This window comes from Callorhinus ursinus, unplaced genomic scaffold, assembly GCF_003265705.2.
Source record: "Callorhinus ursinus isolate GAN/ISIS: 27379988/994484 unplaced genomic scaffold, GSC_fseal_2.0 scaffold532, whole genome shotgun sequence".
NCBI classification, from domain to species: Eukaryota; Metazoa; Chordata; class Mammalia; order Carnivora; family Otariidae; genus Callorhinus; species Callorhinus ursinus.
The window spans coordinates 2,332-8,957 of NW_027397587.1; the positions used below are offsets into that span (position 1 = coordinate 2,332).

General features: G+C 45.7%; 1 pseudogene; it reads left to right on the forward strand.

Moving 5' to 3' along the window:
* The first annotated feature begins 5,076 nt into the window (after positions 1-5,076).
* On the forward strand, positions 5,077-6,409 carry LOC141372050 (tryptophan 5-hydroxylase 1 pseudogene; annotated as a pseudogene).
* The last annotated feature ends 217 nt before the right edge of the window (positions 6,410-6,626 follow it).

The window sequence follows — 6,626 nt, forward strand, 5'->3', positions numbered from 1 at the left end:
GGGCTCAGACAGAAGAAAAGTGAAATGTCCACCTGATCCCTGACTGTTTGAGATCCAACTCCTCCCCTGTCAGAGGTTATAGGGGGCCTCAGAGGTTATACAGGGATCTTCCGCCCTCCACCTTGGAAGGGTGTTGCTGGCCCCACTCTGCCTGGGCAGCCGCAAGTTCCAGCATGGCCCCACCACACGAGGGCACTCTGTAGACATGAATGGATTCATATAGGACTGACTGCCGTGGCCTGCCCGCCCCCATGTACAGCCTTCTTGCAGGCTGTTGGGGCCCCCCTGGCGCTGGCTAGATCCTTCGTCCCATCTGAGTGATCAGCAGGAAACAGGCAGTAGACAGGACAGCCCTTGGCCTCTGACCATCCAGGGAGGCATCTGTGGCCCTCCCGCTCAGGCCAGAAAGGGCCCTGACAACCCCCACAGCCATTACTGAGCTGATTGTACTCCTGGCAGTGTAACAGGCCCATGGGCAGTGTAGACAGCCCTGCAGGATGTTTCTATTCCCAACGTCTGTGTGGTTGAGACAAGTGCTTCCTCCTTCACAGTCTCTTAACCCTCCAAATATTGGATGTGGCCCTGTCCACAACAGCCATACAGCCATACAGCAGACTGACCCTGCAGTCCTTTGGCCTCCAGTTTGTGATGGAAAACTTTGACATACGTATTTGTTAAGAATTAAGGTTTTGGGAGTAACTGTGCCTCCCAGCAGGCAGTTTCTCAGTGAGGCTGCCTGGTTTCAGAGAGTCACATGCATGATTCAGGGACTGTGTCCTCTAGAAAGTCTGCCAAGTGTGGATTTGTGGTGTGGAATAATCCTTGAGCTTCCCACTGTTTCAGTGTGCGATACTTTCCTTATCACCCTCACATTGGCTCTCTGTTCTTCATAACAGAGAGAAGAGACTGGAGAATGAGCCAGTTTGTTCTTTGGGGAGGAGTGATTAATGTGGGGGACAGGTGTGACTCCGGGACTCCTTCCTCCCAGGGAGAAGAGTGAGGTCTGTGTGCCTTCCAGTCTCTGAGACGCGAGGACCCAATATCCAAGGCAGGAGCCTTGAGTTTCCTGCCAACAGCAAAGTTGCTTCTTCAGCAAGTGGGAGATCGACTTGCCGTCATGGGAAAACAGCAAGAGCACTGGATGCGCGGCTGCAGCCCGTGAACCTAACAAAGTGACCCCTTCCTTCCTTGGGCTTCAGATCCAAAGCAGTGCAGTCAGTCACCAGTGATGCGGAATCTGCTGCTTTCCCAGCCTGGCATCTCTTCTCACGTCAATGTCCAGCACCTCCGCTTGCCTTTGGGAAACCCACGTCACCTGCCTACCATCCAGACAGTTCCAGAGGGCAGACCCCACTTTCCACCCACTTCAGAGGTGGGGTTATGATCCAAGTCTACCCAACCCCTTGCTCTATTTTCTGGGTGCTCTGATGGCTTCAAGGATGAGAGTGTGACCCATGCCGGGCCAAAGACACTTAAAGCCATGAATTTTCATGTAACCCAAGGGAAAGAGAAACCTTTCCCAGTAGAATGGATGGTGAGTGTGTGTCAGCCTGGAGTTGTGGGAGGCCCCAGATGCAGTCAGAGAGACTGCGCCTATGAATGGGGCCACCCCAGAGCCCTTAGCAGGATGGAGGTTTGGAGGGGGTCTAGGTCACTTTTTGAGAGTGTGAGCCTTTGGGCCTGCCAGGTCCAAACCCACTCTTGTCTCTTGCACGTATTAAGGTATTTCTACCATTAAAAAATATTAACTTCTTTTATTTTAGTAAGTGTGTCCAGTCCCTTGCCTTCCAAAAACAGCTAGGTGACACATCAGGATCAAAAATCCCTGAGACTCCGCGTGCACAGTGTCCTCGCTGAGCAGGGTATGGCTGGGGGAGAGGAAGACAGTGAGTGGGGTCGGGTCTGAGGGCAGCTCCAGAACAGTTCTGTCCCTGTTCCTTTTCTGTCCTAGGAGAGGAAAACCCCAGAACAGTGAGAGGAGAACCAGCAGTAGAGAAGAGGCCCTGGATGGCTAATTGGTCTGCCTGTTTTTTCCTTATTTTAGCGTCCATTTTATTATTGTGCATTTTTATTAGGAAATCAACCATTTCCTCTAGGCTTCCAGCCCGATGTAATAGGTTTCCCTTATTTGACATTTAATGTCTGGTTTTATTTTAAAGATTTTATTTATTTATTTGACAGAACAAGTGAGCGAGAGAGAGAGCACAAGTAGGGTGAGCAGCAGGGAGAGGGAGAACGAGGCTCCCGCGGAGCAGGGAGCCCGACGTGGGGCTCGATCCCAAGACCCCGGGATCATGACCTGAGCTGAAGGCAGACGCTTAACTGACTGAGCCACCCAGGCGCCCCTGACTTCTCCTCTTTTTCTAGTTTTCTACAAAATTGTCACAATTAGTGAAGAAATATCGATATGTTATTTTTAGTGGGAGTCCGTACTTTATTCAGGTTCCCTCTGTTCTACCTTTTCTTGCTCAAGGATCCCATGCAGGGCACCACGTGACATGTGCTCATCATGTGTCTTTAGGCTCTCCTTGGCCATGACGGTTTCTCAGACTTGCTTTGTTTCAGTGACCTTGGCAGTGTTGAGGAGGACTGGTCAGGCATTTTGTAGAAAGTCCCCCTTTGGGATTTACTTGTTTTCCTCCTGATTAGACTGGGGTTATGGGTTTTGAGGAAGCAGATCAGGGAGGTAAAGTGCTTTGTCATTACTTTACAACAAGGGAACACTTGTCACTGTCCATGTTAACGTTGGCCACCTCGCTGAGGCAGCATTGGTCAGGCTTCCCCACCAGGAAGTTACTCTTTCCCATGTGCAGGAAGACAAGTGCCCTGAGCCCCCACTTTAGGAGAGGAGAGTTAGCTCCATTTAATTGATGAATGGTTGAGTATCTACATCTATTATTTGGAATTCTTTAAGAGAAGTCTATTCAATCCTGCTTATAAAAAGCTATGTAATTTGTTAATAAAAATGCAACAAAGTAATTTAAAAGATCCCAATCCCATTGGCTTCATTGACCAATTCATGAAACAGGCAGCATCCCGTTTAGCAAAAAGAAAGGGGCTCTTTTGAGCTGCGGGGAGGGGAAGGATTTTAAAGGCAGAGAGGGCATTGAAAAAAAGAAATTACTAGAAAAAGATGCACTATTTTAGGCAATGTCCCCCTCCTAAGGGGAACAGAAGGGGCCATTCAATTCATTTTCCAGGTTGACCGGTTAAAGTTTATGTGGAGGTGAGGGTGTGTGGAACTGCAGTTAGGTCAGGTAGTAAGTCTTGGTTTGCTGGCTTGGGTCTCCTGACATAAGTGACTCCATTTTGGCCCTGTGGTTACTTTTTAAGAAATCGTTTATTTGGGGGAACCTGGGTGGCTCAGTCAGTTAAGTGTCTACCTTCAGCTCAGGTCATGATCTCAGAGTCCTGGGATCAAGCCCCACGTCGGGCTGCCTGCTCAGTGGGGGGTATGATTCTCTCTCTCCCTCTGCCTCTCCCTTCTGCTTCTGCACTCTCTCTCCCTCTTAAATAAATAAATAAAATCTTAAAAAGAATCATTTATTTTTACCAGCGCGGACACAAGGGTAGGTTATGTTCCAGCACCTCAGTGTTTGGTCGCTGGCTCATTCCTCTTTGGTGATGGAGAGCACTTTCCATTGGCTCCTGCTTTCCATTGACATCATTCCATCTCTGTGGCTCTTTTCTTGGTACTTCCTCACGTTCTGATACGTCAAGATTATCCTGGCTCCTATACTTACTGTCCAAGTTCTAGAATCAGCAAGTTCTTTAAGGAGCTCTGGTTAGTAGAGAATGGTATTAAAGTATTACACGTGGGAGCTAAATGTCCATGCTCAGCGGACAATGCAAGGCAATATATACCTGTATTCTCACCTATGTCGACATACCTAATGAAAAAGATTTCTATGTGGAACCGTCTGCGTCTATATTAAGCTAAGGATGAGTTTATACTGATGTCTCCAACCTGGTCTGCCAACACATGGAGATTGTGATCTTCTCCCTTTGCTGATATGTAACTTCCTACTCTAACTGTGACAAACCTGGCTCTCACCACCGGCCCTTTATTTAATTCATTGCTCCATTCCAGATTACAGATGTGGTGTTTGCAAAACTGTTAGCTACCACTCTGATGGCAGGGAACTTTATCAAATAGAGTCCACTGTACACGTACAGTACATTTTTTCTTTAATCAACAGATTCCATTCATTTCCAAAGTTCCTTATGTCAGCACCTTTTGTCATACAACCTACATTGAGGGGTTTTTTTCCCTCATATGTTTCTAATACAGTTAGATTATGTCTCACGTTCTGTATTCCATTGAATGGGAGGAAGAAATTGTCCTTGGTCCAAGGTTCTTACCGCGGGATGAAGAAAGAAATTGACATGAGACAGAGAAATAGGAGAAAAAAACCTAAAGTGCAATGATGTGCACATGGAGAAACAATAATGAACCTGAGGTCTAAAGAAATGCCCAAGGAAGCCAGATTTTCTACTTTTTGGACAAAGAGAAACCACACCTGTGAAGAAATCACAGGACAAAGAAAACTTAACCTTGGGAGCTTCGATTAGTAAGGAATTCTAAACAAAATTTGGGCTGCATTCGTAAATTAGTAAAAAGTAACAAGGGTTGTTTATACAGCCTTATGGGCTCCAAATCTCCCATCTCTGGTGATGTTGAAATCTCTTTACCTCCTGGTACGGGGACACCTTCACATGGGAGATTGATTTCCTTTCCAGGGGGACAGAGGAGGGTCTAAGTGTCCTCATTGCATAGGCTGTCTCTTAAGTAACTTTTATTTAAAATGATCTGTATGTCAAAGTGGCAGATTTGGGGCAGCCTGCCCTTGGCCATCACACCATCACCTGACACTCCCACATCCTAAAGAACTTACTTTCAGTAGATTATTATTTACCCTTTGGGATGTAGAAATGTTTGTATTTTTTAAAGATTTTATTTTTAAGTAATCTCCACACCCAACATGGGGCCCGAATTGACAACCCCAAGATCAAGTGTTGCACTCTCCAGTCCCAGCTTACCGCCCGCAGCTGCACAGAGAACTACACCAACTGACCATGATTGAAGACAATAAGGAAAATAAAGACCATTCCTTAGAATGAGGAAGAGCAACTGTCATTTTTTCCTAGAAGAATGAAGTTGGTGGACTTATAAAAGCACTGAAAATCTTCCAGGAGAAGCATGTGAACCTGTTACATATTGAGTCCCAAAAATCAAAGAAGAGAAACTCAGAATTTGAGATTTTTGTTGACTGTGATATCAACAGAGAACAATTGAATGACATTTTTCATCTGTTGAAGTCCCATACTAACCTTCTCTCTGAATCCACCAGACAATTTTACTGTGAAGGAAGATGGTATGGAAACTGTTCCTTGGTTTCCAAAGAAGATTCCTGCCCTGGACCATTGTGCCAACAGAGTTCTGATGTATGGTTCTGAACTGGATGCAGATCATCCTGGCTTCAAAGACAATGTCTACCGTAAAAGACGGAAGTATTTTGCAGACTTGGCTATGAACTATAAACTTGGAGACCCCATTCCCAAGGTTGAATTCACTGAAGAGGAGATTAAGACCTGGGGAACTGTGTTCCAAGAGCTCAACAAACTTTACCCAACCCATGCCTGCAGAGAGTATCTCAAAAACTTACCTTTGCTTTCTAAATATTGTGGATACCGGGAAGATAATATCCCACAATGGGAAGATGTCTCAAAATTTTTAAAAGAGCACACGGGTTTTTCCATCCGTCCCGTGGCTGGTTACTTATCACCAAGAGATTTCTTATCAGGTTTAGCCTTCCGGGTTTTTCACTGCACACAGTAAGTGAGACACAGTTCAGACCCTCTCTATATCCCAGAGCCAGACCCTTGCCATGAACACTTAGGTCATGTCCCCCTTTTGGCTGAACCTGGGTTTGCGCAATTCTCCCAAGAAATTGGTCTGGCTTCCCTTGGAGCTTCAGAGGAGGCTGTTCAAAAACTGGCAACGTGCTACATTTTCACTGTGGAGTTTGGTCTCTGTGAACAAGATGGGCAGTTGCGAGTCTTTGGTGCTGGATTACTTTCTTCTATCAGTGAACTTAAGCCTTCACTTTCTGGACTTGCCAAAATAAAGCCCTTTTATCCCAAGATTACCTGCAAACAGGAGTGTCTCATCATAAATTTTCAGAATGTCTACATTGTATCTGAAAGCTTTGAAGATGCAAAGGAGAAGATGAGAGAATTTACCAAAACAATTAAGCGTCCATTTGGAGTGAAGTATAATCCATATACACGGAGTATTCAGATCTTGAAAGACACCAAGAGCATAACCAGCGCCATGAATGAGCTGCAGCATGATCTCGATGTCGTCAGTGATGCCCTGGCCAAGGTCAGCAGACAGCCAAGCATCTGATGCTGAGAGTGTGAGTGTCAATTCAGAGGCCTGTGGGTCAGCTCCTGCTTTTCTTGAAGACCTGGTTGTGGAGGGACAGCCCCCAAACAATATTCTCTACTCCTATTCCTTAATTAGTCCTTTGGAAATTTGTGCCTGAATACTGTATACCACTACCTATTATTTTTTTTGGTAACGGCTTTAGTGAAATATGATTCATATACCATACAAAAAAAAA